This window comes from Micromys minutus, assembly GCF_963924665.1.
Source record: "Micromys minutus genome assembly, chromosome: 4".
NCBI classification, from domain to species: domain Eukaryota; kingdom Metazoa; phylum Chordata; class Mammalia; order Rodentia; family Muridae; genus Micromys; species Micromys minutus.
The window spans coordinates 70,426,899-70,440,341 of record NC_137973.1 but is presented as its reverse complement, the minus strand read 5'-3'; the positions used below and the strand labels follow the sequence as shown (position 1 = coordinate 70,440,341).

Below are 13,443 nucleotides of genomic sequence, written 5' to 3'. Positions count from 1 at the left end.
ATAGTTTTATGCCAAAATTCTTTTAAAAATCTGTACATGTATCTCTTTTTTAAATAAAGTTGTAAGAAAAAAAGATTTATATAATATATAATAAGCTTTGAGTACAAAAGACTACAAAAAATGGAGATAGATAAAACAATTTATTCTATAAGGTTGAATAGACCATAGTGACCCATAGACTGTCGCAACTGTTTGTGATATCCCTATGTTGGTACATTTACAACTATTGTCCTCTCTTCATAAACTACCAATTTTAGTATTATACAAAAGTATTATAAAATGGATATATCATATATTATCTATACCTTAATGTATATGCAGAGAAATACCAATGCAAAGCTGAAGACTTTGATATGTCCATTTCAACAACACATAAGGACTGCAATAAAAATGTCAGAGAGAAAACAGCGCTCACCCAATGAAGCTGTGCACTGCACCCAACGTGGCAAAACTCAAAGGTTTCTTGTCTTAAACAAGCAAAGCACATACATCTGTATTAAGTATATTAAAGTGCTAGTAAAAAGTTTTTCAACAAAAGTCATCAGAGAAATGCAAATGAAATCTACAATGAGACATCACCTCACATCAGGAAGACTTGCAGAAAGCTAAGCTATAGCAATACTGACAAAGATGAGAAGAAAAGAGAAGAACCTTTGCACATGGTAGTGGGGATGTCAGCTGGGCTTTCTCACTGTACCCTCTCAGAGTAGAAGGCAGAAGAGGAAGAGGACAAAGCAGGAAGGGGATGTTCCAATCTCACCATTTCCTTCAAGACTCCACTTCAGAAAACTGAACCAACACTAGGGTAGCAGCATTCATCCACTGTTCTAAGACTGCCTCCTAAAGTCCTTCCTTTTAGGAGGGAGGGGGACATCAATATACCTACAAAACCTTCAACCCAAAGTTTGCTATGCCTACAAAAGGTACCCGGATAAAGATGGAGCAGAGACTGAGGGAACAGCCACCCTCTGGCTATCCCAACTTGAGACCTATCATGTGAGAGAGCCAGTCCCAGACACTATTCATGATACTCTGCTATGTTTAGACAGGAGCTCATCATAGCTGTCTCCTGAGAGGCTTCATCCACCAGTAAATGGAGGCAGATGCAGAGACCCACAGCCAAACATCAGGCAGTCTTGTGGAAGAGTGGGAGATAGAAGTAAGCAAGTCAGAGGGGTCAAGGACACCACAAGACCCACAATCAACTAACCTGGACCCATGGGGACTCACAAAGCCCAGGCCATCAGGGAGCATGGAGGAGCTGGACCTAGGCCCCCTACACATTTGCTTGGTCTTCATGTGGGTCTCCTAATAAGTAGAGCTGGAGCTGTCTCTGACTCTGTAGCCTGTGATTGGATCACCGGCCCCCTACCTGGACTGCCTGATTGGCCCTCAGTGGGAGCAGTTGGAGCGGATGTGCCTAGACCTGTGCAACTAGGTAGGATGGTACCCAAGGGGACTCCCCTTCTCTGAGAACGGGAAGTAATGGGGAGAGGAACTTGTAAAAGTGGGACTGGAAAGAGAGGAGGAAGGTGAGCTGTGATCGAGATGTAAAATGAAGTTTTTAAAAAGAAGGAAAAAAACCCTCACCAATTGCAAAGCTCCATGGTTTCAACTTCCTAGTTGACAAAACTGTGAGAACTAAATTTCTGTTCTTTATAAATCACCCACCTCAGACATTGCGCTACATATAATAGTGGAAAATGGACTTATTTAGAATTTAAGTCCTAATTGGTAATCATAAATCCAAAAGCTTGAAGTATAGTTTTTAAATAATAAGATATTTAGTGTCTAGGGTTAATTTGCCCAGAAATAAGAGGAAATGGTCCCATGGAACTGTGTCTCCCCGTCTGAGAGGAGCTGGGAATGCTTCTGTCTTATAAAGGCCTTTCAGAGTCCCAGAGTCAGGGGCAAGGGTGTTGGGCAACAGTGATGGAAGTTCATTGTCATGGCAAAAGAGTCTGAGCAGCCACAGGAGAGGATAAGCCAGACTCTGAAGTGCTGTCTCTTACCTCCGAATTTCAGAAGCCACAGATTCTGTACCTGCTCTGCTAGATGGCTCCTAGTTAAATCTGACCTACTTGAGGAGGAGTTGGAGAGCATTTGCACAGGGCCTCGGAGGGTTTCCAGCCGCACCTTCACAAGGAGGCATCAGCTCTGCCCCTGAGCTGCAGTTCCCCAGCACCCTCCCCTCTGCTTCATGCTTTTCTTGTGCTACTTGCATTCTATATGTCTACTGGCCTCAAATCAACTATAGGACTCTGTTAATTTCTACATTTATTCTCTGGGTCCTTAAACTGACAGCATTTGTTTCTTCATCATTAAAGGTGATTTTGAAAAGATAAATGAATTTCTAATGCTCAAATATACTGAGAAAAAGTTAATTTCTCATGAATAAGGCCATCTAGAATAAGGAAATTAGACTTTTTAAAGTCAACTTCTAAATATCATGTCTCATTAATCAGGCATTCTTATAAAGAGATTTTAATGGTATTAATACCATCTTATACCAATAAAGAGGTTGCAGATATAATTATTCTGGCATTAATGACATTAATTGAGAAAGGGCAAGGACTTAGCTATTCATCTGGAAAGAACTTTGAACATGCTGTCCTTTTAAGTCCCACACAGTCAACAAAACATGGCTGGGTAACATACAATGTGGGAATCAGACTGGGATAGTTGCCACAAATAGAGTATAATTTGAGTCTCGGATATTATGTAGAATAAATATCTTGTGTTCATTTGAATTAGCATAGCGCCTTCAAAATGAGGATACTTTTCATTCTCAAAACACATGAAAGCAAAAAAAAGTATCATCCAAAGAATAAAAGCATAATGATTTCTTCATAAATTTATTACTTTTTATTATATGTGAGAATTATGTAGTCTAAACAAAAGTAATTTAAAACTTTTGGTTATAATGCCAGTCTAGAGTCAAGTTATTTTATTCTGTTTACTATATATTGATGGATGTCCAACAGGATGACATCATTTAGAACGAGGCTTGTCACTATACCTTTCGGAATAGTTGTCTTTGGTATTAGCTCGGAGTCTGGATAGAGATGGCCACCTCGTGGCTATTGGCTTATGAAAACTACATTAAGAACTAATAAAGTTATAAAATTAAATAAAATGTTATAGAGACTTTAAAGTGGATGTGCAGGACAAGCGCAAGTATAGAGTGAGTGGTGTCCTTCTCGGTATGTCAGAAAGAAGACGCCTGAGCCCCGCCCTTACCCCAGCCGTCCTGCAGCGGTGGAGCCTCCAGCAGGTCTTTTAATGCAGTAAGTTTACCATGTATACATATATATGTGTGTATAGATAGATAGATAGATAATTGCTCATATTACACTATCTAAAAATGTAGATTTTTGTCTTTTGAGTAGCCCTTGACTGCTACAGTGCTTGCTGCTAAAAATGTAATGCTCTAGCATTTGTCAGTAACAAAAAAGACAGCTATTATTCCAACACCTTCTGAACTGTTAGGTAGAAATCTGAAGCATTCATCTTTCATCCTCTTGACAATATTATACCAGAGTCTCTGATGAGCTATCACTGCTCCCAGAGCCTGTCTTCCCAGGGCTCACTCATATTTCTGAAGCATAAGAAGGGCCTTACTGTTGAATCCCAAATTCTCTGTTCTCTATGCTTCTCTGCTTTTCCTTGTGGGAAGGGCTTTTTTCTCCATGGGCCCTGCAATTTCCGACTCTGTTATAGCAATGCCTGGATACTCGGCCACTACGGTGATAAGAGCGTGTTCCAGGTGTCCTTCTGCTCCCATGAGCCACCACCACTGAATGTGAGTATAAGGCAGTTTCTCCAACAAACTTAAAAGAGATGAACATGTCTAATTAACCAACAACAATAAGCGGTGCTGCTGTGTGCTATGAAGGCTTGAGAATACTTTAAGGTGAGGTTTCAGAAAGTAAAAAACTTAGACAATTCTTTGAAACACAACCTCAGTAAATCTTGCCCGTACCATACACACAAATAATGTCTCTGAGCTGCAAGAAATGTTTGCACACTTGAAACTAAACAAATTTCCTTTCCATTCCTTTCACACTGTGACACAGTGCCCCTAACTGAAAACCAGAGGAGTAATTTCACTTAAATGGAAGTATGAAATAAATACTTCCATGTTTCAGAATGTTCCTGTTTAATATTATGGATGATCAGAAGAAAGCACGGCCCATTTGGATCTGCTAGGTGCACATCCAGCAGGGATGAGTTACTCAAAGTCCCCTAACCTCCACTGTCTTGTCACTGGACTTACCTTTTAGTCCCAAGGAGACTTGTGGGACCCCAAGAGCCTCTTACTTCCCTATGGAGAACTATGATGCTCTAAGACTAACCAGCTTGGAACTCTGCTCTGCCAATTCCTTCCCAGTTGGGTCTGCCTGGAGCACAGCCATCAGAAGTGAGTTGTGGGGCCTCCATTGTTCATTGTTCGGAACTAGGCTCACTCTGGAGTCAGGAGGAGTGACTTTTTTGCAGTAGCCCAAAGGTATCCAGTGGAGGCCTCTAAGTGCTCAAAAAACTACCAGCTTGGAACATTGTCCCACTAATCCCTTGCCAGTGGGTCTGCCTGAGGAACAGTCAGCAGAGTTGGGTACCCTGACCACCATTATCTGGCACACAATTCCCCCTGCCTTCCTGAGAAGTCCTGATGCCATTAGGATCATCCAGCCAACACCAGAGAAAATCAGACAGCTAAAGGACAGCACAAGAGCATAATCAACAAAAGTCGGGGCAATATGCTACCACCAGATCCCAGCTATACTACTACAGCAAGCCTGGGATCTCCTAGTGAAAGGGAAATACAAGATGATCTTGAATCCAATTTTTATATACATAATAGAGGCCTTTAAAGGCAAAATAAATAAATCCCTTGAAGAAACACAGGAAAATGCATGCACATGCATAGAGGCCCTAAAAAGTAGAAGCAAATAGATATAAAGAAATATAGGGAAATATAATCAAACTGATGAACAAAACTGTCCAAACAATAAAGAAACCATGAACTGCAGCAATCCTGGAGATGAGAAATGTAGGAAGGGAACAGAAAATACAGAAATAAGTATCGTTGATTAAATACAAGAGATGGAAGAGAGAGTCTCAAGCATAAGTGATAGAAGAAATAAATACACTTGTCAAAAAAAGCAAAATCTATAAAGTTCATGACACAAAACATCCAGAAAATTTGGAACACTATGAAAAGACCAAACCTAAGAATAATGGGCTTGGGGGAAATAAGAATTAAAAAAAAAAGAAGACTTTCAGCTCAAATGTCCAGAAAACATTTTCAACAAAATCATAGAAAAGAATTTACCTAACCTAAAGAAGTGGTGCTTAATTATATACAAGAAGCTTACAGAACACCAAACAGAATATACATTCTGTACACTAAGAATACACCATCTTCTCAGCACCTCATGGAACCTTCTCAAAACTGATCGTATAAGAGGTCACAAAGAAAGCCTCAACAGATGAAAAAAGATTCAAATAACCCTGTGTATCTTATCAGACTACCATGGATTAAAGCTGGACTTCGACAACAGAAACAACAGAAAAGCCTACACACTTACTGAAACAAAGTGATTCTCTACTCAATGTTAACTGGGTCAGGGAAAAAATTAAGAAAGAAATTAAAAACTTTACAGAATTCAATGTAAATAAAGGCATAACATACCCAAACTTGTGGGACATAATGAAAGCAACACTAAAAGGAAAGTTCAAAGTATTAAGTTACCTTCATAAAAAATTTAGATATTAAACGAATGGATAATTCTCATACTAAGGATTTGAAGGTACATCTAAAAGTTCAAGAAAAAGTAGAAGGAGGAAGAGGAGGAAGAAGAGGAGGGGGAGAAGAAGGAGGAGGAGAAGGAGGAGAAGGAAGAGAAGGAGGAGGAAAAGGAGGAGGAAGAGGAGGAGGAGGAGGAAGAGGAGGAGGAGGAGGAGGAGAAATTGAGGCCACCAACCAAAGAGTACACATGGAGGGACCCATGGTTTCAGCAACATATGTAGCAGATGATGGCATTATCAAGCATCAAAGAGAGGAGAGGTCCTAGGCCCTGTGAAGGCTCAATATCCTAGTGTATGGTAATACAGGAGGGGTGCAGGGGTGGAGTGGGGGAGGGAACACGCTCATAGAGGCAGGGGGAAGAGCATGAGATATGGGGATTCCAGAGAGGAAACCGGAAAAGAGAATAACATTTGAAATGTAAGTAAAAATAATATCCAACTTTTTAAGAAAAGAAAGAAATTGAGGAGTATTGGTATTAGTGCTTCTTTGAAAGTCTGGTAGAATTCTTCATTAAAACAATCTGGCCCTGGGCTTTTATCTCAGCTGGAAAAATTATAGGGACTGCTTCTATTTTTTTTTTTTACGGTTATAGGACTATTCATATAGTTTACCTGGTCCTGACTTAACTTTGGCAAGTGGTATTTGTCTAGAAAATCCATCCATTTCATTTAGCTGCAAACATATCTGAGAGGAGTAGATGGCAATTAATAATCAAACTGCAACCAATCATTTAGAAACAAAGAAAGCAATACAAAGAATTACAAAACCAATAGGTGGTTCATTGAAAAAAACAATCAACAAAATAGACAAACCCTTAACCAAAGTAACTAAAAGGCAGAGGTACAGTATTCAAGTTAACAAAATCAAAAACTAAATGGGAGACCTAACAATGAACACTGAGGAAATTCAAAGAATTATTAGGTCTTACTTCAAAAGCCTGTACACCACAAAACTGGAAAATCTAAACGAAATGGATGAATTTTCTAAACAGATACCACTTGCCAGAGTTAAATCAGGACCAGGTAAACTATCTGAATAGTCCTATAACACTAAAGGAAATAAAAACAGTCATTAAAATTCTCCCAGCTAAGATAAAAGCCCAGGGCCAGACTGATTTAATGCAGAATTCTACCAGACTTTCAAAGATGCACTGATAACAATATTCCACAAAAAAAAAAAAAAAAAAAAAAAAAAAAAAAACCTAGAAGGAAGACTGTCAAACTCATTCTATGAGCCACAGTCACATTGATACCTAAACCATACAAAGAGTCAACACAAAGAGAATTTAAAATCAATTTCCATTATGAACCTTGGTGCATATATACTCAATTAAATACTCATAAACTAAATATAAGAACATATCAAAAATATAATCCACTATGATTAAGTAGGCTTCATCTCCATCAATGCAATCCACCATATAACCAAACCGAATAAAAAAAAAACACATGATGACCTCATTAGGTGATAAAAAAGCCATTGAAATATCCAACATCCCTTCATGTTAAAATTCTTCAAAACTTCAGGGATACAAGGTGCTCATGTAAACATAAAACAGGCAATGTACAGTAATCCAATAGCAAACATCAAATTAAATAGAGAGAAACTTGAAACAATACTACTAAAAACAGGGACAAGACAAGACTGTATACTCTTTCCCTTTTTTTTTACAGATATAGAAATGTGTGTGTGTGTGTGTGTGTGTGTGTGTGTGTGTGTGTGTGCCCAAAACATTTACCAGAGAATACAAAATTAATCCAAAGACATCAGTATTCCTCCATTATATAAATGATAAATGGGCTGAGAAAGAAGTTAGGGACATACTACCTTTCATAATTCCACAAATAATATATAATATCTTGGTCCAACTCTAACCAAGCAATCAAAAGATTTGTATGGCAAGAACTTCAAATATCTGAAGAAATGAATTGAGGGAGATATCAGAAGATGGAAAGATATGCCATGTTCATGAATAAGAATTAACATGTTCAGGATTATCAAAGTGAAAATGGCCATCTTACCAAAATCAATCTACATATTAAATGCAAGTCCCAGCAAAATTTCAACACAATTCTTTACAGACTTTGAAAGAACAGTTTTTATCTTCATATGTAAAACAAACAAACAAACAAAAAACAAGATAGCTAAAATAATCCTGAACAATAAAAGACTTTCTAGAGGTATCACTATCCCTAACTTCAAGCTGTACTACAGAGCAATTGTAATTAAAACTACATGATATTGGTAAAGAAACAAACAGGTTGTTTAATAGAATCTAATTGAAGACCCAGAAGTAACCCAAACACCTATCAACATTTGAATGTTGACTAAGAACCCAAAACCATACAATAAAAATGGAAGACAATCTTCAACAAATGGTGCTGGTCTAACTGGATGTCAGCATGTAGAAAAATGCAAATAGATCCATGTTTATCACCCTGCACAAGACTCAAGAGGATCAAAGACATCAATATAAAACCAAATGCACTAAATCTAATAGAATGGAAAGTGGGTAATAGCCTTGAACTCATTTTATGGGGGACAACTCCTAAACAGAACACCCACAGCTGTGGCACTAAGATCAACCGTATATGAATGGGACTGCATGACACTGAAAAGCTTCTGTGTGTCAAAGGAAGCTGTCAATAGAACAAAACAACAGATTGGGAAAAGATCTTCACCAATGCTACATGTGACAGAGAGCTAATACCCAAAATATGTAAAGAACACAAGAAGTTAAACACCAACAACCCAAATATCACAATTTTAAAATGAAGCACAAAGCTAAACAGAGAATTCTCAACAGAGAAATCTCCAATGGCTGAGAAACACTTAAATTCAATTTCCTTAGTCATCAGGGAAATAAATGCAAATCAAATCACCCTGAGATTCCACCTTACACTCATCAGTATAGCTAAGATTAAAATAAAAATCAAAACATAACACGTGCTGGCAAGAATGTGGAGCAAGGGGACCACTCCTCCATTGCTGGTGGAAGTGTAAACTGGTACAACCAGCCTGGAAATCATTTTTCTTTCTTAGAAAACTGGGAATAATTCTACATCAAAACCCAATGATACCACTACTGGGCATATACCCAAAAGATGCTCCACCATCCCACAAGGACACTTCCTCAACTATGTTCTTAGCAGCTTTATTTGTAATAGCCAGAAACTAGTAACAACCCAGATACCCTTCAACTAAAGAATGGATAAACAAAATGTGATTCATTTATACAATGTAATACCACTCATCTATTAAAAAACAAGGGTATCATGAATTTTGCAGGCAAATGGTCAGAACTAGAGAATATAATCCTGAGTGAGGTAACCCAGACTCAAAAGGACAGTCATGTTACATACTCATTTATAAGTGGATATTAGTCATAAAGTACAAAATAATCACACGATAATCCACATATCCAAAGAAGCCAAATATCAAGGAGGTCCCAAAGGAAGATGCTTGAGTCTTTCCCCAAAGGGGAATAAGAGAGATACTGGAGTTAGGGGCTGATATCGAGGTGTGAAGTGAATAAATAAACAAATGAATAAATAAGTTTTATAAAATAAAGAAGAAAGCAGAGGCACAGTGCTGACTTAGTTCTGAACCAAAAGTTCTGAAACTACCATTTGCAATTTTTATGGTTAAATCACTTTCACTGTAAGTAACAGGAAAAGAATCTACTTAGTTCTTACCACAATATGATCTCTGAGGAAACAGACTTACAAAGTTGCTTAAACTCGTGTGTCGACAAAGGACACCTTGATTAAGAAATTTTTGTTCTTAATCTATAATTTTGTTCTCAAAACTTTCTGGCATACAAGTACACTAATTATGAAAAACTATTCATATATATGATTAATCCATTTTAGCATATGTTCATATCAAGGTGAGAAACATACAATCCTAAAGAGCATAAGTATGTATTGAAAATATTAATGGCTGGTTCTATGACTGACAGTGTGTGCTAAACTCAGTGTGAAGGAAGCTTACATTGGAGGAACCATTACTCTTAAAACTTTGTAACCTTTTGTATCATTGTGTGTATCAAACAAAACTGTATTCATCTCCACGATGGTTTTCCATAAGTAGTAATTTGGTTGAAAATAAAACTCTAAGAATATATTCATGTTTGCATAAGTACTTGGAAAGACAAATATACAAACTGTCATTGGTGTTTACATTCCTGAGCTTGAATGCAGTCACAGATGGTATTCAGAATATCTAATACTCAAAATAATGCAAATGAATACACAAAAAATAGTATTTTCACTATTTCATTACATTGGTTTTATATACAAGTGTTTCTCAAGTGATTAAAGCAGCATGATTCCTCAGTGGGTGTCTTAGTTAGGTTTATCATTGCTGTGACCAAACACAAGTTGGGGTATAATTAAGAAAATGCCCTACAGGCTTGCCTATAGCCAGCTCTTAAGGAAGCATTGTCTCGCGACTATACCTGTATCAGGCTGACATAAAACTAGCCAGCACAAGTCACCCCTTGTTTACTTGTCACACAGACATACTGCTGTTAAGCCACAATCCTTCCTTTTTTTGTACATCCCCAGGATAACATATTTTTTTTAATTTTTTATTGGATATTCTCTGTATTTACATTTCAAATGTTATCCCCTTTTTCCCCACTCCCATTACCCCTTCCACTCCACTTGCTTCCATGAAGGTGCTCCCTCTCCCAATCACTCTCTTCACCACAGTGCCTTGACATTCCCCTACACTGGGAAAATGTGCCTTCACTGGACCAAAGGCCTCTCCTCCCACTGATGCCAAACAATGCTGTCCTCTGCTACATATGCAACAGGAGCCATGGGTCTCTCAATGTGTGCTCATTGGTTGGTATTTTAGCCCCTGGGAGTTCTGGAGGGTTTGGTTGGTTGATAATGTTCTTCCCGTGGGGTTGCAAAACCTTTCAGCTCCTTCAGTCCTTTCTCTAATTCTTTCATTGGGGTCTCCGTGTTCAGTCCGATGAAAGGAATCACAGTATAAACAAATTTAAAAATATTTTACAAACTTAAAATATCCCTCAGCCTTAAAAATACCTTAAAATTTGTCTCTTTAGACACACAGCCAGTGGATGGAGCTTCGGGGAAGGTTTGAGAGCCCTGAAGGGGATAAGAACTCCCCAGGAAGACCAACAGAGTCAACTAACCCTTAGGGCTCTCAGAGACTCAACCACCCACCAAAGAACATACTTGGGAAGGACCTAGGTCTTCCTGAACACATGTAACAGATGTGCAGCTTGGACTTCATGAGGGTCCAGCTCCAGTTGGAACAAATGCTGCTGCCTGTTGGAGGGAGATGTTCTCCTAGCCGGGCTACCTTGTCTGGCCTCAGTGGGAGAGGATGCATCCAGCCCTGCAAGGGCTTGATGTTTCAGAGTGTGGGGATACCCATGATGCCTCTACCCTCTCAGATGACAAGGGGAGAGGGAGGGGGAGGGTTGTTAGAGGGGGTGACTAGGAGGAGGGGCCATGAGAGAGATGTAAAGGTAATAAATAAAAATAAAATGAAATGTTTAAAAAATAAAAAAAAAAAATCTCTAAAATTATCCAGTCTCTTTTAAAATCCAAATTCTCTGTAAACCACAAATTCTCTTTAAAAAAAAAAAAAAGTTTAAAGTCCATTAGCTGTGTTCTCCTATAAAATCAAAAATAATTTTTTTTTACCTCAAGACAGAACCAGGACATAGTCACAATCTGAACAAAACAAAACCAAATTTTAACAGTGCGATAAAACCCAATGTCTGAGATTTACTCGTGAACTTCTGGGCTCCTCCCTGGGGACTTGGTCACTTCTCCAGCTCTGCCCTCAGCAGCACACACGGCTCATATTCTAAGCTTCAGCTGACTCTACTGCTGCTGCTGTTCTAGGTGATGGTCACATGGTACTGGCATCTGTAAAATGCTGGGGTCTTCTGCTGCAGCTGGGTTGAACTTTCACAATAGCCTCTCATAGGCTCTCTGCATCTTGCCAAGTCTCAGTTTCTCTGCAATACCTCTTTACTCCTGGGCCTTCAACTGCTTCTGAGCCAGTATCTTTATCAATGGCTTCTCTTGGCCTTTCACAGTGCGGAGCCTCACCTGCTCTCCATGACCCCTTCATGGACCACCTGGGTGATTGTTACACTACTGAGTTTGGCTGTCCTTCTCTTAGATGACTGAAGTTTGTGTTTAGGTGACATGAAATTAGTCATTACAGTGGGTGAAGATGTTTGCTGCCACACCTGAAAATTGAAATTCAATTCCAAAAGCCTGTAGCAAATGACCTTCAGAGTGTACCACAGCATGCCCTGAACATATAAACGTATCCATAAACAAAGAATATGAAATAAAATGTAAGTGCTTTTAAGTATAGTAAATTTTTCATGAAGTAACTTTAATAAATTCCAAGGTTTTTCATTTTAAAAAAATAAACTGAATTTTGTAAGTTCGATACCAGGTATTCCCAGATGGTGGAACTTTCTGAGCCATAAGTTGACCTAAGGAAGTGTGTTGGACTCTTACTTCCCTGCTGAAGCTACACTTACTACCTCCATTACAGTCTCTCAACAACTAGAGTTAACTCCAGCAATGTGGCTGGGGCCATTTCCACTAAATGGCTTCTGTCCATTTCCACTAAACAGCAAGTGAGACTCCCACGTCCCTGTAACCCTGAGATGCCCAAACTCAGACAGCTCCTCTTGTACAGTGCAGAAATCACACCACTGCTGTGTTAATTTTGGTGGAAATTAATTTTAAGCCATTAGGAGACTAATATCATAGCAGCCATTGTCACAGAACTGGCTCTGCTGATATTTGGGCTCTCTCTTAAACTTTAAGTTCTCCCTTGATTTTTCTCATTTAAAGATGACCATAGCTATGGTATTCAAATGAGTTAGTATCATATGAAACAATGTTCAGTATTAATTCAGTACCAAGTATTAGCTCCAGTTGATATTAATGAACTTAATTTCATTAATGTCTGTGGAAGGCGAGTATTTCATGTTTTCAATAATTCATCTCATTTAATAAATGAAATATGACACATTCCCATGAGAAGTCCTTCTCTCATAGGATGAAAATCAACAGACTCAAGACTAGAAATTGCCTTTTAAACCCATGAGTGGGTAGGAAATAGAGAAATACAGGCATATTCTTCCTGAAACAGCATCTGAGTCTTAACTAATGAATTTTCTTTGAGATTTTTCCATCAAGAGCGTCTAAGATCCCACTTTATCCCAAGGAGATTTCTGAGCCTATAAACTTAAACCTGAAGCTTCCAGTCTCTGCCCTGCTTGCCTTTCCTGTCCACCCGAATTTAGCTCTTAGGTGCTCTGCTTCCATTTTAGCTCTTGAAAGATTTCATGAATAGTGGTCTGTTTCTATTTTATTCACAATTTTTGTTTTCAGAGGAGTCAGCTGACATCCAGTGTATCATTATACCATTCTAAATGCATATTCAACCTCTTGAGCACAATTTATACATCTGTTTTAAAATTTATTCACTTCATGAATAAAATTCAAGTCACATATAGAGTCTAAGCTAAACAATAACATACGCCTCCTTTCTCTTCCCCCTGGCTCCTTTCTAAATAAATAGCTCCTCTTAACAGTAATTGGGTCTTAAAGGGTTTGTTA

The 13,443-nt window shown here is 38.4% G+C and overlaps 1 protein-coding gene across 1 annotated transcript in view; it reads right to left on the bottom strand.

Annotated features, from left to right (window-relative positions):
- Positions 1 to 13,443, bottom strand: part of STPG2 (sperm tail PG-rich repeat containing 2) — a gene marked incomplete at both ends in the record, with an annotated part of 424,307 nt that overhangs the window by 327,210 nt on the left and 83,654 nt on the right. The gene's annotated exons all lie outside the window — the stretch shown is intronic.